The following is a 23,691-nucleotide window of genomic DNA, read 5'->3' on the forward strand; positions in this document are numbered from 1 at the left end:
TACAGATGCAACCCACTAGTTTTGTCCTGGATGGCTTAATAGATAAACTAGATATAAAGACTCATAGTTAAGTGGATCTCAAGTCTTATATTATAGATTCCATTTGCAAAATTAATTTGCCAACTTATCCCGGAATAACCACGCGAGACCAGGTATATGGGTTAAACATGGGCCACACTTTATTAATATTCATTCGTATTCCATGAACATGCTAATCCTCTGAGGAAAAAGGGGGGTCCTGCTGTAGTGCGGATTCAAATTCTCACTGGGTAATAGGTTGGCTCTTGCCCAGCTGCGAGGCTGGGCTCAGGCCTCAGTTATTCCCTTCGTTATCAACATGGAATAACTGACGGTCTCCGAATTTCCCCGGACCCCTTTGTTCTCTCTGTACCTTTCGCGGGTCCGGTAGCGTCCCCAGCGCATCTTTACCTTCCAGCACCACGGTTGCCTACCCGGGCATGCTACTGGTCCAGATGCGCTGGAATTTGTTGCCACTACCCCATAAAACAATATCCAGTACCTTTGAATCCGCACTACCCGCCCTGTGTGACCAAATGCTACCACCTTCGTTAGGCCAACGCTCCTAGTCCAGTGTGGGATAGGCGAAAAATCCCCGCCTCCATTGGCCAATTGGGTGGCGGGTCAAAAATTCCTATCCGGCCCCCAATAGGGCGACCAGCTAATCTCACACTAGTAAATAGGGCGGGCGGGTGGGTTGCCAGTTCAGCAATGGCTGCTGAAGAACAAAGGGGGGGACCCCCTTTAAATGCCCTCTGACCTGCCCACGCCCCTTAGCCGTCCTTGCGTCCGGCCACCTGACGTCACGCGTCAATCCGGGAAAGTTGCCAAAGCCCCGCCACGATGATTGGATCCCTCTGGTCCCTCATCGGCGTGAACATTGCCAACTTATCCCGGAATAACCACGCGAGACCAGGTATATGGGTTAAACATGGGCCACACTTTATTAATATTCATTCGTATTCCATGAACATGCTAATCCTCTGAGGAAAAAGGGGGGTCCTGCTGTAGTGCGGATTCAAATTCTCACTGGGTAATAGGTTGGCTCTTGCCCAGCTGCGAGGCTGGGCTCAGGCCTCAGTTATTCCCTTCGTTATCAACATGGAATAACTGACGGTCTCCGAATTTCCCCGGACCCCTTTGTTCTCTCTGTACCTTTCGCGGGTCCGGTAGCGTCCCCAGCGCATCTTTACCTTCCAGCACCACGGTTGCCTACCCGGGCATGCTACTGGTCCAGATGCGCTGGAATTTGTTGCCACTACCCCATAAAACAATATCCAGTACCTTTGAATCCGCACTACCCGCCACAGCAATGGGAATAGCCTACTATTTCCCATGCTCCCCCTCGAGCTGCCGCAGCTCACACAGCAGACCCCCCTTGACGTCTTCCAAAATAGTGTTATTCCTAGGAGCATTGGTAACAAATGTTTAAATACTCAGTTTTTGAGGCTGGAGTATATGCTTAAGCCAGTGTCTAAGTACCGGGTGTGATGAACAGTGTTGTTTTACAGATGCAACCCACTAGTTTTGTCCTGGATGGCTTAATAGATAAACTAGATATAAAGACTCATAGTTAAGTGGATCTCAAGTCTTATATTATAGATTCCATTTGCAAAATTAATTTGGATTTGGATTGTAAACTCTCTCTCTCTCACTCACTCTCTCTCTGGTTATGTTTTGTTTCTGCCTTTCTTACATTTGTGAACTAAAACTTGTGAAAACTGAATAAGAGTACTGCAAAAATACTATGCAGTGTAGCCTTCATCTTAGTCACTGCAAAGTGAAGAACTCTGACACCTTTAAGCCATTTTTTTAAAAAAATCAGATTTGTATAGCATGAGCTGTCATGGGCACACAGCCCATTACCTCTGATACAGGGCAGAGGAACATCTGACAAATCCATGCGTCTGCAGAAATGAACTGTGTCCACGAATGCTCATTCAACAGTCAATGTTAGCCTAAAAGATACCACCTGGTTCATTGTTATCTCTCTCCTTCCTTCTAACCACAATTTCCAGATTATCAGTCAAGGGGCTTCACTAGATGGGAAACAGACTATATAAAACAGATTTGCACAATCCTAGTAAATATTGCATATTGATTTACTAACCTTCCTCTCTCCTAGAATGTATTTATACTATGAATAATGCTGGACGGCCTTAGGAAAAAGAAAAGGATGATCCTGAAGGTTCTGATTTCAAGGAAATAGAATATGTGCCTATACGGAACCTTGAAATCCTCACTTGTGGGTTTCCTAAACTTGTACCATTTTCTACTGAGCCAGGTCTCCAGCAAAGCTTTGACATTAAAGCATGGGAAATGTAGTAAACCCTTTCAGGCTCCTATAATGATGAGCTGGGCTCTAGTGCAAGATTGAGGCATCAATCTTCTGCTCTTGATGTAGGGCCTGGTATTTAGAAGAGCTGCCACTCCTCCATTTTGATCTGCTGTTTTTCCATTTTGTCTAGTTGCGCTGAGATGGAGCAGAGAAGGTCAAGCTGCATTAATGATGTTTTGGGAAATGAAGGGGAGCCCGAGACAGCAGATGTGCTTATCAAATGCTGCTAACGAGCTTGTTTATGCATACCTGAGCTTACCGTGGTGGGACACTGAATAGGGGAGTAAGCAATTCGCATGCCTGTATACTCTTCAAAGCATGCGAACTAATAATGTATTACCCAGCTGCTATTTATTAGTGTAAACAACAAAAATGTATGAAGTTTGGTTTATTTCACTCAGCAGGGGGTTCAGACGTCTTGCCATGACTCGTAAACCCTGTTCTGTCTGTCGAGTCCCTGTGTACACTACTCAATTAAGCATGTCTCCTTGTAAGTAAACCTGGGTCTTGCTTGTCATTTTCTCAGGTTCCCTCCAAATCATGCTCCCACAGCTGAGGGGCAATATAGAAAGCTGTGGTACAAAGAGAGTTTGTTTGCCCAAACCTTGGGAGCCTCTGTGCTGTGGGAGGGACGGCCAGCTACCGGTACAGCACCAGGCAGCCTCAGGAAAGATGCTCAACTGGATTTGGGGAGGGGGCTCTCTGGTGTGTAAGGGTGCCTGTATGTTTCCTTTCGCTATATTCTATTACATGTCATTTCTGTTAGTCATCCATACAATAAGCCTTCCAAGGCATTGTGGGATTTTGTCCCGAACAGGTCTGGAACTCTAAGCTCCTTGGGATTCTGGATGGTCCCCAGCCTCTGAGTAGTGCGCAGACAAGATTTTGCATGCCTGCTAGTGCTTGTCAACCTGACTTTCTCATCAGTTAATGTGGTAAACCACATGTTGATTTTTATCAAAATATTTTGTATTTGTGTGCTGGACTTTCAGCACCATAAAACTGTACTTTACAATGGGACCACTCTAGGCGGCAATGGAATGGGTACACTGTGTGTGTGTGTGTGTGTGTGTGTGTGTGTGTGTGTGTGTGTGTGTGTGTGTGTGCAACATCTCCAGGGTAAGAGGAGGTGATAACTCATATCAAGAGATCTACAGTACTTCTATTTCGTAGATCAACCAACTCTCCGACACTATAAGGCGTCAGAGATGTATGTATACACACACACATACACACATATATACAGTACATACACACATATATATAAATACACACACACATATATATATATGTATATATACACATATATACATACATACATACATACACACACACACACACACACACACACACACACACAGTACATATATACATACAATGCATATAAAAATACCAGTCTCCAACATCTTCAGATGCAATCAGAAGATCTCACACAGAGAAATCCTGACAATCTGCCATATGCAACACTGATCTAGATATATCATTAACCTAAATTGGTATAAAGCAGTTTCCTATGGTGTTCCCTACGGACTTGGTTCTTGAGATGGGACTACCTCCAGGTGTAAAGCACATGGTTTTCATGCAGAAGATCACTGATCGTGTCCAACATCTCCAGGGCAAGGGGAGGTGATAACTCATATCAAGAGATCTACAGTACTGCTATTTCATAGATCAATCAACTCTCTGACACTATAAGGCAGTTCCTTATGTTCCTCACAGTAAAATGTAGGAGGTGCAAACAGTAGACTAGCTTGCCTTTGACTGCAAAGGCATATGCAGATGGTGATTAGGACAGGCAGGTTTCAAAGGTTGGAGGCTGACTAGCTAGCAGTAGTCTGTTGGCAACTGTTGGGAGTTTTCACCGAGAATTTGGCTGCCAGGTTTACTTATGCATCTCTTTTAAAAATGTACTAGTTGTCCTTAGCTAGATGTCTCAGGACACTATACAATTGCACACAAAAAAAATCGATACAAATCAAATAATAAAGCAATTTAGAATAATCAGTTAAGAGCACTTGAGATTAAAACACAACTTCACAGTCACTGTAAGGAGAAACAGAGAGCAGAGGAGAATACATGTTCCTTAGAGGACAACGGAATGCAAATGTAATAATAATGATAAAAAATCGAGATTTATTAGTCTGACTCTGACCTCTGAGAATGAAATAATAAAACAAAAGTGTACTGCACAGCCCTGTTATTTAGTATACATTCCCCTGATTAATGGGTATGCAATAGTTGCTTAAGTTGACCATACTAGGAGTTCATATTAAATCCTTATGTTTATCTAACTTAAGAAGATTCAGGAGCTGGTCTACGGGGATAGGATTTTCAGATTTCGTGGACTGCAAACTGCACAATTCTCAATTCTGAAAGTTTACACATAGCGTGCAGCCACCTCTATGTGACTCACCAGGGAGAAATACCTCAATAGGTAGTTCTTAAAACTGATCTGGGCTGAGCTCTGCCTAGCTTTCTGCTAAGAAAGAAAGCTCCCAGCCAACCTTTGGACAGCAGTGAGAATTTTGGGTGAAGCTAGGCTTAGTGCAGCCTCAAAGTCTTCTGGTTTAGGCTTTTTCCCCCCAGGTAAGCCACACTGATGTGTCTGTCTGTCGGATGGAGCTACCAGAACAGAGATGTATGGGGTTTGTTTGGAGTCCAAGAAACCCACAAAAATCCCATCCCTGCAAGAGGCTGGGTTGAGCAGGCACACATGATCTTCATTTTAATGACAGGGGAGAAACTGGTGGCATCTTCCAGAATGTCTTGTTTTTTTTTTTTTTTTTTTTTTTTGTAGCATAATCTCTCAAGTTCCAGAGACTAAAGTGTTTTTTTCAGCAGGTTTGCGGACATTCATCATGGCATTCAGCAGTATAATACAGCATGACTCAAGCTATTATACAGACCTTGCTGCTCAGAAATTTCCATGTTACCTCTCCCCAGAAAAGAATGGTGGACTCTGTGGTTAACACACTTACATGCACCACCTTTGGTCTACCTTTTTATTTACTGCTATTATTCACCGATGCTGCAGTTCTACCTCTCAGTCCTGCTACCTTCTATATGCAGAGCAGCAATTACTGAATAAAACTGTGGTTTTCTACGCCCTTTCCTTTCTCAGGTATGGCTAGCTAAAAGGCTGCCTCTAAGGGCGGAGTCCTGTTTCTATGTTGTACTATTATTTGTTCCTGCCCTGGTGCTAACTGGGAGCTTTCTTTCTGAGCAGGACTCTGGGGCAGAGCTTGGTCTAGCTAAGCCTCAAATTATTCCAATTTAGGCCTTTCCTCAAGATGCATTCCATTCAGGATATTTGCAAAGTGGCTGTAACATGAGCAAAACTCCCAGAATGGATAGTTACAGTATTCGTAGTTCAGAAAATCCAAACAATTTTCCCTATCTGTAGATATCTATCTACTGAAAATCTGTTGTTTATACATGTTGAGTGTTGACACTATCAAAGACTATTGTTCCATTTGTTCCATTCGACTAGTAATGTACAAACGGTTAGTGTTTAGCTTGAGTGGAAGTTAAGGTGCAAGGAGGATCCATCAATTTGCCTAAATTTGCCTAAATTTTGGGTTACGTACTATGGAATTGTTGATCTTGGAGGTACAGCTCAACCATGACAGTTTGCTTATACTAAATGATTGTTGTTCTGCTGCTACTGTTTCTATACAAGAGGACAGTGGATCTCTGTTACTTTAGTTTGTTTCTTGTTCATCTTTCATTATGGGAGAGTCCACGTCTCAGTGGCATAACACAAAATTCGCATGAGAGGTTCCCATTCATTCCCACTTAAATATGTCTAGAACTAGAGATGGGAAAGATACTCATCTGAGATCAGTGCAGCTGCTGCCAGCAAGACTAAACAACTACTGACCTAGGTAGAGCACCTTTCAGAAATCGTTTCCCATGTTTGGTTGAAAGTGCCTCTGAAATCAGAAGGCTCAAGTTAGTTACAATGGTTAATGTCATTGTATTTGCGAAGACTTTCACGGCCAGGATCTAATGGTTGTTGTGGGTTTTTCGGCCTCTTTGGCCGTGTTCTGAAGGTTGTTCTTCCTAACGTTTCCTAACAGAGACTGGTGAAACGTTAGGAAGAACAACCTTCAGAACACTGCCAAAGAGCCCGAAAAACCCACAACAACTGTTAACGTCATTGTTGAATCCCAAATACTCAACTCGGGTAAAGCACTTTGTGTCATAATGGGCCAAACAGTGGCTCAGAAAGCCGGTGTGCTACAGACGTTTGTCCAACTTAGAACAAAATTAAAATTAAAAAATCCCACCTCCCCCTTGCAGGTCACTATATCTGGGGCAATGGGGAGGAGAAGATGACACAATTTTCCCTCCTCTTTCCTTTCCTTTCCTTTCAAGGCTAAGCTTGCTTTCTGAAAAGCAACTTTAAAGAAGAATCTGTTTGTATTTTTAATTTGCATGATGGACCAAACAGTGGTTTGGAAAGAGAGAAGAAAGCATTAATATCTCTTGCCTCCTTTCCTGCAATCCACACTAACTGTTACAGGATCTGCCGTCAATTATGGAGACTTGGTGAAAGAGCAAAACGGAATGGTGTGTTACTTCCAAATTCTTCCATTTTTTTTCTCTCTCTCTCTTTCCAAAGCCCTCACAACTTTAGCTCTATTTCTGGAGAGTAATTAGAACAAAAATCTGTCCCCAAAATATCACCGTTTCCAAGCAGCAAGGCACTAGAAGAAAGAAAACACATTCTCATGCACGCATGCTGGCATAAGCTCTGGTTTTGGATTCTAAGCAAGATCTTGCAGCACATGCTGTGCTTAAATGGAAGCATCCAGTACTATCTGTTTAATTGCATGCTGTTTCCTCTTCCCCGTCCTCTCCTGTACACGTTTATCTTTTTTTCCTCCTCTTTTCCCAAGAGTGGCCTGATTTGCTATTCCAAAGCACCTGCTGCTAATTGCCCACGTGCACCTGCCTTCATTCTAAGGCGGTGGAGCCAGAAATGTTACTTGTTCCATTCTTTTGATAGGAATTTGCAGTCACCAGCAAATGGGAACCCAGTATAAGCAGTCAACCCACAGATATCTGAATCGTATGGAATTATCTTGCCATGATCTAACGCCGTACGACTTAGTTCTAACATGATGCCGAATCATGGGTTGTGCTAGTAGCCCTTTCGGGTCCCCAAAGTGTTGGGAGAAAAGGGTGTCTAAATATATAGTTGATTCAAAGAGTTGGCGAAGGTATTTCACAGGAGGGAGCCACCAGGAATGTGCCCCACAGGGGGAAAATGTACCTTGAACCACCCCATGCAGATTTAATAACGGAATAAATATGACAAATCTCTTTGTGATGAAAGGATGGAAATCTGTCTAAAGATTTTTAACTTTATATTTTGGACCTGGACAACAAAGAGCTGCCTGGATAGCTCAGCGAGTTAGGTATTTGGCTGCAGAATCAGAGATTGGGAGTTCAATCCCCCACTCCGTCTCCCACGAGTAGAACCAGCATGTGTAGCCTTGGGCAAGCTGCACAGCCCCAGGGGACCCCAGAAGAAAGGAATGGTCAACCACTTCTGAGAAGACTTTACCTTAAAAACCCTGAAAAAGGTCAACATAAGTCTCCCAAGGATCTCCTATATGGAGAATTAGTGCAGGGAAATCACCCCAGAGGGAGACCACAGCTGCAATACAAGGACATCTGCAAGCGGGATCTGAAGGCCTTAGGAATGGACCTCAACACATGGGAAGCCTCGACCTCTGAGCATTCAGCCTGGAGGTAGGCGGTGCATCACGGCCTCTGCCAATTTGAAGAGACCCTTGTCCAGCAGGCCGAGGCAAAGAGGCAGTCCTGAAACCAGCAAAATCAGGGAGCTGGACAGGGGACAGATTGTATTTGTCCTCATTATGGAAGGGATTGCCACTCTCGAATTGGCCTCCTCAGCCACACTAGACGCTGTTCCAAGTCCTCCATATAGAGCCCGTTACCATAGTCTTTCAAGAGTGAAGGATGCCTAATGAATGAATGAAGTCAGAATTGACTTGACAGCACATGAGATGATGAGAAGGCAAAAGTTTGAGCAAAAAGTCCAATTCTGAAATGCTGAGGTCATGCTGTAAGAAGTTGGATTATATGTATGTGACATGAGATGGACTGTGGCTTCTCACATCATCAGCCTTTTAGCCATGTACTTGCTCACTTAATGGGATTCTAGGATGCTTTTTTCCCCCAGCTCTAATTCACAGTAGGACTTAAAACCTTTTCCAAGCTACTACTGTACTTCACAGCCTCGACCATGATAATTGCTGAGTGCCACCTTCTCATTCTGTCTATTCATGCCAGCTAGTTCAAAAGTTCCTTTTTAGAAAAGAATGATGGTGTATTCTATTAGCTAAGTGCCCATTCAGAGGAAATTCCAGGTGAAAATTGGTACCAGCACTATCAATAATGGAAGTAAAAATTAACACACTCCCCATGGAATGACAAATGATGAAGAAAAGCCAAGATATTGCTCAGCAGTATGAGTGCTTCTTGGTGAACTATTTAGCCTTCTCTGGACATCCTCCTAAACGAACCTGGCCAATACAAAAATTCAATAGAAAGTAGGAATGTGAAGATTTCTTGCTAGGTTCCTTGATTTAGGTTGTCTAAACTTGATGAGATACCTTAACAAGAATTTTTAAATTGTGCCCGGTAACTGATTGGCAGCTAAAAGAGCTGCTGCAATAGGGGATTATGTGATCCCTCTGTAACTAGTTCCAGTCAGCAATCCGGCTGCAGCATTTTGGACCCGCTGAAGTTTTCTGACACTTTCCATCAGCAGCTCTGCATAGAGTGCATTAGTGTAATCCAGCTGGCAAGTAACTAGGGCATCTATCACAGTGGCCAGATCAGATATCTCAAGAAACGGACGTAGCTTGCACACTAGTTTTAATTGTGCAAATCCACTTCTAGCCATGGTTGAGACCTGGGCATCCAGGTTCAGGGATGAATCCAGGAGCACACCCAGGCTGCAGATCTGTTTTTTTCAATGGGAATGTAATCCCATTCAGTATGGCTACATCTCTCTTCATTGATCTGCCTTTCAACTGACCAGGAGCAGCTCTGTCTTGTCTGGATTAAGTTTCAACAAGACGAGGAATCTTATTTTTACTTGTCAAAGACTACATGAACTACAAAAACCATCTTTGGGCAAAATTAGTGTGCTTTCCTTTCTTGCATGTACACAGCCAGAAAAAAAAAAAACAGGACTAAACATCTGTCCTTGAAAAGACACAAGCAATCCATCCTGTGCTTCTCCTTTAAAATTCATGAAACAAGGCAACAACTATTGTTTTATGCAAGCTGAGTTTTTTGCATTATTTTCGCAACATTGTACACCCCCAGACCCCTCCTTATTCTTGTTTCCTTCTCTTGTCAAGAGTGTCACAGATTATTCTCACACATCAAGAAGAATTTTCTCATTCTCATATATGAGGAGGAGACAAGCAAGTATTTCACATTCTTAGCCTTGCAGGTATGGGTACGCATGATGAATCAAGAATCTTCTGATACCATGTCCCCATTAGGCTTCTATGGGTAAACACAACTCTGATCTTGGACCAAGATGGTTATCTCCAACTTGCATTCAGCTGTCTCCATCTTTGTGAAGGCTTCCCATCTCTACAATGTGTCTGCAATGGATTTCCTGATGCTGTGACCAATTTGTTTGCCCAACAAAACATGCACATAAAAATGTTTTAGTCAGTGTGAAACAACAAAAACATGACTGCATCAGAAAACTGTAGCTATATTCAGATGTTTTCTGAATGCACAACGGGCTGCAATTGTATTGAGAAATGTTGGCAAGCACATAAACCTAACCCCCATCTCACCTAGAAGCAAGCCAGACTCTCATGTGTTTATCCCAATGTCTGAACACAGGTTCGTGTTTGGAGACACATGAATACAGTAACTGGAGCACCACCTACATCAGAGCACCTAATAATGGAAATGCAGTTAAGCACGGGAATGTGATAACTAGGTCCTCTGTACACTTCATGCAAAGGCCCATCTTGCCTCCATCAATGATGGGGGACATGGACTGGGGCTTAGCTGCCTTCCACAACATCGCTGCCATGACTACAGCCTTGCACATTTTCACGCTGAACAACTGACCAGGGGTGACAGAGGCACAGTGAAATATGTCCAGATTTCCATGCATGCAAGAAATAGCTTCAAAAATCTCATGGAAGAACAAGAATAAGAAAGCAGGTCAGAAGCATGAAAAATCAATCAGAATGAGACAGAGAGGTTTTCCACATCCCTAGAGTGGAGTGCAAGTTTAGGCAGCATTTTTTATATGAAAGCACTGGATATTTAATTAGGATCTTCCACTCAAAGCACCCAAAAATCTAATGTAATTCCAGTATTGCATTGCAAACAGCAGCACTTGTTGAATTTCTGCCAGTCTTGCCACTGTTAAAGGCCAAAAGTTTATTTTAGGGGAAAAGAAATCAGAATACCAGCATCTGAAGCAACTTTTGCATCCATGAGGGGTAAGCTACTCCTGGAAGCCCTTTAATATCTGAAATTACAGCACTGATGAAACAGTACAGTCCATTTCAACAGCATTATGAATTATATAATGCTTCTCTGATTTTGGGGGGAGATTGTCTATGTTCTGAAATTTGTGGTCAAAGGAGTGGTTTTCCCTCTTATGTCAGAAGATTCTTTCTCCAAAATTTTCCTTTGAGATTAATGAGTACCTTTATAGTCCAATGTTTAGCCTCAAGACAACCTGGACAAAACTTAATTCCTAGACATTTGGAAAGGGCCATGGCATCAGTGATGTTTCTCTAGATGTGCCCACCAAAGAAAATACAGAAAGTAGCTAAACTTGGGAAAGAGCCTTTTTTGGGGGCGGGTAATGTGAGAATTTCATGTAGGGACGTGGTGGCGCTGCGGGCTAAACCGCAGAAGCCTGTGCTGCAGGGTCAGAAGACCAAGCAGTCGTAAGATCGAATCCACGCGACGGAGTGAGCGCCCATCACTTGTCCCAGCTCCCGCCAACCTAGCGGTTCGAAAGCATGCAAATGCAAGTAGATAAATAGGGACCACCTCGGTGGGAAGGTAACAGCGTTCCGTGTCTAAGTCGCACTGGCCATGTGACCATGGAAGATTGTCTTCGGACAAAACGCTGGCTCTATGGCTTGGAAACGGGGATGAGCACCGCCCCCTAGAGTCGAACACGACTGGACAAAAATTGTCAAGGGGAACCTTTACCTTTACCTTTACCTAATGTCAGAATTGTTGAGCTGAAAGGGACCCTAAGGATGATTGTGTCCAAGCCTCTACCTGTGCAGGCAATCCACAGTTACACTGTGCCACAAAAATGGCACTTCAGTCTGTGTCTGGAAACCTCAGACAATGGAGAATCTATATAAGCGTGCAGGAGTTTTGAGAATAGCATGAGAAGCCCATCTCTAAGGTTCCACTACTTTCTGAAGCTTTTTGGTGAGAGTACAAGAGAGGGCCTTTTTGATGGCTGCTCTCATGGTCACTGTCTTTCTGCCCACAGACTACAGCCTTTGTATTCAAGCCGGTGTTCATCAACTGTCTCTGGGTGGGCAGAGTCTCCGGTAGATTTAATAATTTGACTTTTTACTAAGTATATTACTAAGTCTTTTAATTGTAATTGTGCTTTAATATGATTATCAGCTAAATTATCATTAATATTAATATTAATATTATCATTGGTTCGGTTCGGCAACCAAACTGGACAAGAACAGGCTTCAAAGGAATGTCAGAATTGCTGGAAAAATAATCAGAGCTGATTTGCCATCAATGGAAGAGTTGTACATTGCACAGGTTAAAAAGAGAGCGGAAAAGATTGCAGCAGATCCACGGCATCCTGGTCACAACTTGTTTAATCTTCTCCCCTCTGGTCGGCGATACAAGACGCTATATACTAAAACATCGAGGCACAGAAATAGCTTTTTTCCCTGTGCCATCAAATTGTTGAATTTGTAACTATCTGACGCAACTGGGAGTTGAGGCAATTGGTTTTTTTGTAGAAATTTGCTCTTATTGTCTTGTGTATTCACTGTTTATGGTGTGTGTGTGTGTGTGTGTAGTGTTTTTAAGTGTGGCCGTGTGTAGTGTTTTTAAGTGTGGCCGGCAGCCATATTAAATTCCGGGTATGGTTTACATACCTGGCCAGTAAGTAAGTAAGTAAGTAAGTAAGTAAGTAAGTAAGTAAGTAAGTAAGTAAGTAAATTAATAATAATAATAATAATAATAATAATAATAATAATAATAATAATAATAATAATAATAATAATAATAATAATAATAATAATAATAATAATAATAATAATAATAATAATAATAATATGCACATTATTGGCTGAAATCCTATGGCATATTTATACAAATAAAGTAACTTAGGGAAACAAATTGCTGTAACTTCAGAAATTTTGATAGATATTATCTGTTACATGTCCAGTCACATGATTTAGTATGAAGCAAACAAAGTCCAAAATTCATTTGCAAAAGTTACACCATTTATGTAAGTACATAACAGGCTTTTAGTATTGTATTAGTGATATAACTTTGTTACGATATTGTAAGCTATTTTTGGTCCCAGTCGTAAGACAAAGAAAATAATAAACTTTTCAATGGTACTTCAGGTATCTAAACTGTGAACTTCTTAGTTCCCCAGATTTTTATGGTGTTGTTGTTTAGTCGTTAAGTTGTGTACGACTCTTTGCGACCCCATGGACCAGAGCATGCCAGGCCCCCCTGTATTCCACTGCCTTCCTGAGTTGTGTCAAATTCATATTGGTCGCTTCAATGACACTATCCAACCATCTCGTCCTCTGTCGTCCCCTTCTCCTCTTGCCTTCACACTTTCCTAACATCAAGGTCTTTTCTAAGGAGTCTTCTCTTCTCATGAGATGGCCACAGTACTAAGCCTCAGTTTCAGGATCTGTCCTTCCAGTGAGCACTCAGGGTTGATTTTTTCCAAAATGGATAGGTTTGTTCTCTTTGCAGTTTCTTTACCATATTAAAACAAACATTTATCAAGATTAAGACTGAGATTATAGCATTTATTGCTGAAAAGTCTCCTGAAAAGGATGGTCTTTGCCTGATGATGGATGACAAGACACCAAGCTTCTCAGGGAAGTACATTCCAAAGCCTAGAATCAACCATTGAGAAGGATCTCGTGTCATCACCAAACAAGGAACTGAGAGAAGGACTTCCCGAGAAGATCTTAAGATCTGAGTAGGCTCATATGAGGTGATGCAATCCTTCACATGTTCTGAAAACAAGCCATTATAGGGCTTTATGGGTAATGACAACCACTGGGCCCAGAAATTGATCAGCAACAAATGAAGTTGGTAGAATAAAAGGCTGCTAGTGGTGTTGATGCTAGCAGTGCCGTGTATTATTCTATGATATTTTACTCTGTTGTTGATTTTTGCTGTGTGCAGAACATGCTATCCTATAAATCCTACAATTATATGTACTAATTGAAGAAAGAAGAACATATAGATCACAGAATAAACTAGAACGAAGCATTATCCATCCCTAGACACAATGACACAAATCTTGAGAAAATGACATTATGGACTAGCATGACCATACTAGCTGAAGAGTTCAACAGCTTTTAGCCCATCATGCCATTTATCTCGCTCTGGATTGGTACAATCTAGATATGGGGCGCAAACCCCTGGTTTGCCAATTCATGCCGATTCAGCCAACAGCTGTCCTGGATTTTAAGGTCCGACCCCATCTGGTGGGTGACCTCTTGGAGGCAGTGTTCCATCTTCCCTGCCATGCCTCTTCTAGATGCTGCCTCTGGATGGGTGCCTGATGGAGGAAGCAGGGCACTGAACCATGGAACAGCCATCTCTATTACAGTCCTTCCAGGGTAACAGGAAATCTGACACTTCTTTGGGGACTCTGAATTTTCACACTTTCCATGCTATTAACTGATCTGAGTGATACTGTTTTCAGCCATTAACTTCCACATATTTATTTTATACAATTATATATCAGTCACTTGGCAGTGGTACAGAGATATCACACAGTGTGTCTATTTTTAAAGATAATGTACTGATTTAGAAAAGGAGGAGAGGGAACCATGAATTAATTTTAAGACTCCTTATTTGAGGCTACCTTGATGTGCTGGGATTGGTTCTTGAAGGCTGCAAGTTCTTCTAAAAATATGTCCGTGCAGGAGAGATTACAAGAAACACAAAAAGCACAAATTTGGAGGAGTGGTAATAATGACTAATGGAGCTAAATTTAAACAAGCAGATTGTATAGCTGTTGGTTTGATGAGATTATATAAATGGCTTTGTTAGTGAACCAATGGAACTACGTCTTTCTTCATTTATATATCTTTTTACATCAATGCAGCATTGCTAATTCCTCACCAAATTATCTTAGTATGAATGTATTAACAACGGACCAAATCCAATAGTTGATGAAGCTACTATCTGACTTAGAAGCTTTAACAATGTCTAAATTAGAGATGGGCAACTTGTTCCAGTTCGGCCAATAGCCAAGCTGGTGTTCCGCAGTCTGGCATCACACCCTCTCCAGCAGGCTCCTATTCCAATGGCAGCACACAAAAGACAGGGAAAGATTAGGAATTATAAATGTTTCTTTTAGTTTAATTTTTGTTGAAGGCTTTCGAAAATGTGAATATTCGCTCATAAGGAAGGAAAAACAAATCCAGAAAGTAGGAAGCAAAACTTATTTGTATGTCCCTGGATATAAGGACATATGGAAAATCAGACCTTTTCATTCTTGGTTCATTGGTTTAGAAGGTTATTTCTTCTCTGTTCAAAGATGACTACAGGAATTTTTCTGGGTGGGTGAAAAGCTGCATAGCAGTATGTTAGAATATAATACTCTTAATTTGTATTAGTCATATGCTTTTGCAGGTAGTACGTGAAACATAAACATAGCATGCTAAATATCAGGAAGATAAGCACATGATCAGTCAGATATATGTACATACCCAATGGCTGAAACATTGTTGCTTGCATAGGAAGTCCACTAGAGTAGGCCTATTGAATCAGTAGGCATTTGATGAGTTAATTATTCTGTAAATTCTATTAATTCAAATTGGCCAACTCTAGTTTCAATTTACCTTATGTAATATGGAATTATTAATACTTGCAGATATTGTATTTGGATGACTTGCTAGAAAATCATTTTGGTGTTGAATATCATATAAGGATTGTTCCAGCAATTTTCTTGCTTTGCCACATCCAGTGGTCAATAGATGTTGAGGTGAAAGCCCCAAATTACATCATTTGGACTTAGTGTCTTTCATCTATTTGTTCTCATGTGAATCTTGAATCACAGAAGAAAGCAAGCTGGAAGGAACTACATTCAACCGTAGCCAAAAAGGTTAAATGCGTTGAGCTAAGGTCTGCATAGAAACTGATTAGGAATATAGCCTCAAAGAGCAAATATTTGCCACAGAACACAGAGTGCAAAGTTTCTGTCAGTTTTAAATTCTTGCTGGTCTAGGTAAGAACTTGGCATCTGTTTATCCCATTCAGCAACTGAGTTAAAAGACTGACTCTATAGACTTGCAACAATGACAGTATAAAATTGTGAACATTAGTATGGAAAAAATAGCCTCCAGATCTGGATGCTGTATGAAGCCTTTTCCACTATATTCTCCTGTTGGGTTAATCATGTTCATGGTGTCTGGAAAATAATGTGTAAGTACTTGAGAACTTGTTCAACTAGTGGCTCATCCAAGGCCCATTTGCAGAGTGTGTGTCATTTTGAAAATACTATCATTTCTGTCTTGCTGTAATTCACCTCTAGATGTTCCCTCTGGCAATCATCCAGAAATACCCTTAGTATATATATATATATATTTATCCTACCCACTTTCATTTGGGATAACAGCACTGCACCTATCTGCATATAATAGAATTAGAATTGATTTACTAGCTAATTTGGAGGCATGAAAAGTTGAATATGGCAAATGCACAACAGCATCATTATATTAGCATGATGTGCATGTACAGTGCATACTAATACAATACATATGTCTTTATATATTGAAATAATAAAGAAATTGAGAATTCCAAGAAGTCAAGTGTACTACTTCTCCCCTCCCCCCAACAAGCAACCTATATAAGTTCACAGAATTATTTAGATGCATTTCCCCTTACATGTACTATGGTAGGAAATAATATTTTCATTGCTCAGTTAGTGCAGAGGGGGAGCACAATTCAATGGAAAATCAAGCAGCCCAGGAAATGTCCACTCTAGAAGGCTGGGAAATAAATGAATGAATATTATCTCTGAACACCAAAGGCTGATGACACTTGAGCACAGAAACACACGGATTATGCTAGGAGTGGATAATTTCAACAGATTTTGGGCCATTTCAACCCTATAAGGTACCTGCTTGCATCACTGCCAAAAGTTAACATCACACCTGAATTAGTGGAGCAATTTCTCTTTAAAGCATGCAGGTCCTTCTTGTTTTCTACAAATAAGGCTGAGAAAGAAATGGCTTTGCTTAGCGTTTTCATAGGAACACGCACAAGTCATATTTTCCAACGGGCACCTGAACTGTCTTTCAGTTTTTACACTCCCCTGAATTTTGCGATGCACTTCCCTGATCAAATACATATTGATGTCTCTTATGGTCTAGGGAAAGTAGTCCTGGCGACCCCTAAGTATGGAGAAAGTTCGCCTGATCTACACTTGTTTGTTTTTCAAGCACAGATTTTTCTGGTTAACAAGTGCTTCAGAAACGATCCCATGTAATCCAGGCTATGGCCTTCACACCAAGCACCACTCTAACTTGTATAAACAACACACTTAAACAACACAAATGCTTATATCGAAGCATTTTTCTTCCCTAGCACTGGGTGTACCCAGCTCAAGCTGACTGCTCACAAAGACCCCAACAAGCCAAACAGTGTTTCTGCATTGTAACCATCCATGCAATGAGGCTGCAGTTATTATTGTCTTATATTGCCAGGAAGGAATAAAAATCTTTTTCACAAATGTGCCGATGTTACAGAAGACATATAAAAGGGGGAGGGGAACCATTGCCACCTCAACTAGAAGAGGTTCTCCCATTTCCCCCTGTGATTTCTAGTTTAGTGGTTTTAGAGAAGCCCTTCCCAACCTTGGGTACCCAAATATTCTTGGACTACAACTCCCAGAAATCCTGGGCAGCACAGCTAGTGGCGAAAGCTTCTGGGAGTTGCAATCAAAGAATACAGTACTTGGGTTACCCAAGGCTGGAAACCACTGATGTAGAGGATGAGTTAAGAGTCCTTTCTATAAAACAAATACAGGATCATTAGGCTACATGGAAGCTCTTTGTTTGATACAAATAAGTCCTCCCTGTTTGAATCACTTCCTATAACTGCCACCCCCTATTTCCCTGCTCCCATTATGACTGTTTGGTACCCTCGACCTAGAAGCAGTCATGAAATGTACTGGAACTTCCTTCTGCATAAAGATGCTTAAGCCTTGGCTGTAAAGCATCCAGATGCCATACAACGTTCAGTGGAAATTTCATTCAATAAGAAAAGACTGCACTGTTGAATTGTTATATTGCTTAATGAGTGTTCCAAAATTTGAGCTTACAAAAGTGCAGGGCATTTCATTGGGCAAATGAGCCATTACACACACTCGTATTTACACACAACCTTTGTAAATGATGTTCAGAAGTATTTTGTACAATTTCTTTCAATTACCAGAAACAGTACTAGAGAATTTCAATTTGTAATCCAGACTGATTCTGCGTGGAGAGACTAGGAAAATATTTATGATGCCAAGGTATTTCAGTGCTTCAAAAAGTCAAGTTGACTAGAGAAATGCAGCCAGTTCAACATCATGAAAAACCCAGGAATAATATTACATTAGACAGTGTAGCGTTGCACTCTCATAGAGATCTTAGTGTAACATACACCAACCTTTATTTATAGTTTTCCAAATATTTTATTCAACCTTTCCACCATGTTTACTACAATTAATTATGCCATGGAAAAATATAAACATTCAAAAGACAGAGCACAGAAAGAACTGGAAATAAGCAGTGCATGAGAATAGCATAAATTTCACTAATATCAGACGCTATTACATGGCTGATAAAACAGAACGAATCCTATTTACTGTCTAATAGTCTAAATAAGCATCTAGGAATATGGTAAAATCTGTTAGCCTTATTCTTGGTGAGTTCTACTTCCTTTCCACATGGAATATGTGCATATTTTTGAGTGTGTGTTTTCCAATATATAAACAGTTTGCTAATGAGATTATGTCGTTGAGTAAAGCTTACTTAGCTATCTGGCTAGTTCTGAGTTTAGGGGTACCTGGCTGCAGAGCTAGAGATCAAGAGTTTGATAGCTTACTATGCCTCGCAGAGGGATGACTGTGTAGCCTTGGGCAAGCTGCACAGTCCTAGAAAACCACCAGAAGAAGGGGACAACAAACGACCTCTGAATAGTTTATAGCTAGCAAAGCTTGGCAAAAATTACCATAAACTGGAATCAATTTGACAGCACATATTATTAAAACTTCTTTGTGTCCATTTACCAGATGCATGCATGGTTGGAGATGCATTTTTTTCCCATGACAGCCACTCAAGCTTCTCAAAACATGCCATTTTCTTAACTAGGTGCTATATGCTGATCTATTGAAATATCTTGAGAAGTGCAAAACATTCTCATTTCCATGTGGAAATGGCTATGAAAAGGAGAGGAAGTTTTTTAACCTCAAATGCAGGGAGTCCACCTAGGAAAAGAATACAGTGGACCCTTGACTTACAGACGGCTCGACTTACAGACTTTTCGAGTTACAGACTTCTCTGGCTGCAAAATTTAGATTCGACCTGCAGCCGGAGAATCGATCTACAGACCAGAAAAAAACCAAAATGGAACAAAAATAGAATAAAAACTGCCAGTTGTGGGATTAATCAGTTTTCAATGCATTGTAGTTCAATGGAGATTCGACCTACAGACTTTTCGACTTACAGCCATTGTTCCAATATGGATTAATTCCTTAAGTAGAGGGTCCACTGTATCTGAATAGGGTTAATACTGTTGTTGTTATCTGCCATCATTTTGGAACTGACATTGTGAACCTAATAGGGTTTTCAAGGTAAGTGAAGAAGTAGTTTTATCAGTTCCACTTCCACAGTGAGTTTCCGTTGTTGAGTGGGGATTCAAACCCTGTCCTCCAGAGTCTTAGTCTGTCACTCTGGCCACTACACTGCTCTGAGTGCCAAGGCTAATATGGGGACCTGTATGTTATTACTACGAAGAAGGATATACTCTTAATAACCACCTGCACTATTTCTGAAAGTTGGTGTGGTGTCATGGGAAATTCAAATCCCCACCTAGCCATGGTATCTAACAGAGGTGAAGGACAATAATAAACCATTCCTTGAACATTTCCCATACTTTGGAATCTGAATTTGAACAAGTGACTTGATAGTGTATAGCATGATATGACCTAACATTCCCTCTGAAGATGGGAGCTTCACAAGGTATAGGTAGTAAACAGAACACAGGACATTCACATGGCAGCAAGCAGTCCTATAGCTACTCACAGAGAAGCCCATTTATAATTGTGTGGGTTAAACTCAGCATTGCAGAATTGGCCATCTCTAAGCACCAGTGAGACAGAGGTGTTAACTTAGTGAATATAAATGACCTAATTAATGTATATAGCTCCAAGACTCATGAAACCTACAGATAGTATGAAACAGTACCATCAAGAAAAGGCCAGCCATGTTGCAGTAAAATGTCGATACTAAGTAATACTGCATTTTTCCATGTATAAGACACTACTTTTTCCTAAAACCATTACACTAAAAATTGAGGGCCGTCTTATACACAGAGGTAAGCTGAGAACACGGAAAGAACAAAACTGCCCATACCTTGTCTCTGTAAACAGGCTTCCTTCAATCATGAGACTTAGCTTCCTCCAATCAGGAGTCTTATGGAACTGATATCAGCTGATGCTGAAGAAACCTGATCCCCTCCTCTTTTCTTTCCTAATGTTTAACCCAATTGTTGAAAGTTTTCTTTTATGTAATTTTGTTGTTTTTATTGTTGCATTTCTTGCTGTAAGCCACCTAGAGTGGTCTATCAACTAGATAGGTGGGATATAAATAAAATAAAATAAATAAATAAATAAATAAACCAATTGGAACACTCCTCATTGGAGGTGGAGCCTGTAGGCTCAAATGCAACAGGGACGTGTGTTCTGAGCCCAGAGGCTAAATACTCAAAGCTAAAAGGTAAAGGTAAAGGTTCCCCTTGACAATTTTTTGTCCAGTCGTGTCCGACTCTAGGGGGCGGTGCTCATCCCCGTTTCCAAGCCATAGAGCCAGCATTTTGTCCAAAGACAATCTTTCCGTGGTCACATGGCCAGTGTGATTTAGACACGGAACGCTGTTTACCTTCCCACCGAGGTGGTCCCTATTTATCTACTCGCATTTGCATGCTTTCGAACCGCTAGGTTGGCGGGAGCTGGGACAAGCGACGGGTACTCACTCCGTCGCGTGGATTCGATCTTACGACTGCCGGATCTTCTGACCCTGCAGCACAGGCTTCTGCGGTTTAGCCCACAGCGCCACCACGTCCCTCTCACTCAAAGCTAAGTTTTCTTAATTTTTGGGTTAGAAAAGTGAGGGAGCGTCTTATAAATGGGGGCATCTTATAAACAGAAACATATAGTATGTTAAGCACTATTTTGAAGCAAATTAGGAATATCATGTGGAAGTCATACTAGAAATGATACGTTACATTGTGGATGTGGGTGCATGTGAGTGTGGAATGAACAAATAGTATCAACACACCCACAAATTCTCATGACATGGCACAGCATTCTGAATCAGATTTCTGGATTGTTACTTGCTTCATTGTTTGTTTAACAACATAAGCACATGGGTTCCTTCATTTACAGATGTCATTTTCCCATAGCCCCACCATAAGTCATTAAGGGACTGTCTTAATCTTACTAGAAGTAATACTTTTAGGTAGAGATAGGCATGAACTGGAAATCTGGTGGCCATGATGGTTAACCATGAACCACCATTAACCCCCTGAAAAACAAACTGGTCCGTGGTTCATTTTTTTTCTGGTTGTGATGTTGTTGCTCTGGGTACATGCTCAGAGGCAGCAACAGGCTCCTGGCGGGGAACCCAGGCCCACTGCCTCTGAGGATGATACCCATGGTGGTGGCAGAGGATGCGGCAGAAGCAGGCAGGCAGAGGCAACAGGGGCAGTGGAAAGGGGGACAAGTATCCTCTTTTGCTGAAGCAAAGGGGAAAAAATTCAGTGTTTCATTTTGCTTTGGCAAAACGGGATCCTTGAACTGGGTTGGGAATTGAACAATGAACCAGTTTGTTGTATTTTTTTTTTGGTCCGTGGTTCATTTTGCGCTGCTCTCTACTTGTAAGGAAAGAAATTGTTTCCTTTGCAATGTACAGTAGTTGATTCTGGACTCCACTGCTCCTACAAATATTCCCAATGTGTATAAAACTGCATACCAAAAATCTATTCACTGGAATAAAAGCATACAAAAATGTGTATGTTAGGAGAAAGGCATATACAGTGGTGCCTCGCTTAACAAGTGCACCGTTTAACGACGAATCCGCATAGCGAGGCGTTTTTTGTGATCGAAAAACCAATCGCTTTGCGTTGTTTTAATAGGCAAAACATTGCATTGCAATGATCAGTAAGCGTTTCGCTTACCGATTTTCGCATTGCGATGTTCGGGAAACAGCTGATCGGCGGTTCCAAAATGGCCGCCTGATGAAGAACATGGCTGCCTGCAGCGTTTTCGCGCCCTTTCCTCGCTTACTGAGGTGGTGAAAATGGCGGTGCTATGGAGGATTCCTGCTTAGCGGTGAGTTTACCCCCCATAGGAACGCATTAAACAGAGTTTAATGCGTTCCTATGGGGTTTTCCGTTCCGTTTAGCGATGTTTCCAGATAGCGACGTTTTTCCTGGAACAGATTTATGTCGCTATGCGGGGCACCACTGTATAAATTTGTATGGCCACTTGGCCAGTATCCTGTTGTCAGTCATAATTAACATGGGGTCAAGACCAAGAGGAATATAACTGAATCAACGAATCTACTCTTGTTTGGAATAGAACAGGATATTAGCCTATGACACTGGCTCCCAAACTTGGGTAACCTAGATGTTGTTGGACTCCAATTCCCAGAAGCTTTCATTAACAGCTCCACTGGCTGGGATTTCTCGGATTTGCAGTTCAAGAACACCCAGGCTAATCAAGGTTGAGATCCACTAGCCTATAATCTGGAAGCTGAGTCATGGCAACGGGACTTCTTCCTTGTTGGATTGAAACATTTCGCTACTCATCCAAGTAGGTTCTTCAGTCTGAAGAAGCTACTTGGATGAGTAGCGAAACGTTTCAACCTAACAAGAAAGAAGTCCAATTGCCATGAGTCAGCTTCCAGATAACCTTACCTGGATGACTGAGAATATTCAGAGATACACTTTAGCCTATAGGTTTCACATAGCTATGGGTTTCATGGGCTACCGACTAAGAAAAAATGAGGAACAGGATGGAACAAACATATGCTTTAAAAAGTCAGAAAATAATCCCCCAAAAGTCAGAGAAACCAAAGCAGATTCAGGAGTCCCTGGTTAACTGATAGTAGAAAATCCGTGGAAAGACCCAGAAAATTTATCTCCTGTGAAAACAAAGCAGCATGGGTAGACAACCTATTAATTTTGCTCCCAGTTCAGTCACACTAACTCAAAAGGTTACCCCCTCAGCTTTCCTACTGTATATATTTGATGAGGAAATTAGAAACCATTCGATTCTTTCACTTAGCAAGAGTGTGAAGGATGTAACCCTTCAGGTCTTTTCTTAAAGCAAGACACTTAGACTTTGTCACTGCTAATTGCATCACTTCAGGCCAGATCACATGCTAAAGAAAAATTATGTTTCTTCCTTTTACATTTTCACTCCAGGCAGTACACTTCTTTCAATCTCACATGCCCATATGCAAAGTTGTATGATTGCAAAGTTGTATGATTTGATTATACAACAGAAGCAAGCTAATATGCCAAATACAAATTAAGTCATGTTCCCCTTAGAATAAACAGACAATTCTTGCCTCTTAAAAGTGCACTCCTTCAGGATATGGAATCGGTGTCTTGTCTAGAGGCTCTTAGAAATCTTCTAGCCTAAGGAAACAGGACTGAAATTGCTGGTAATTGACTATACCAATAATGCTTTAGATGCATTCCAAATAAATACAAAAGAAGTTCCATATCTTCTGTACTAGGATCAGGACCAAAACTGTACAGCAAAATGAATATATAGC

At 41.2% G+C, this 23,691-nt stretch overlaps 1 protein-coding gene across 4 annotated transcripts in view; it reads right to left on the reverse strand.

The window, feature by feature from the left end:
* LRRTM4 (leucine rich repeat transmembrane neuronal 4) overlaps positions 1 to 23,691 on the reverse strand; it is a 481,217-nt gene that overhangs the window by 347,061 nt on the left and 110,465 nt on the right. The gene's annotated exons all lie outside the window — the stretch shown is intronic.

The sequence above is a fragment of the Pogona vitticeps genome, chromosome 8, assembly GCF_051106095.1.
Source record: "Pogona vitticeps strain Pit_001003342236 chromosome 8, PviZW2.1, whole genome shotgun sequence".
In the NCBI taxonomy this organism is placed as follows: Eukaryota; Metazoa; Chordata; class Lepidosauria; order Squamata; family Agamidae; genus Pogona; species Pogona vitticeps.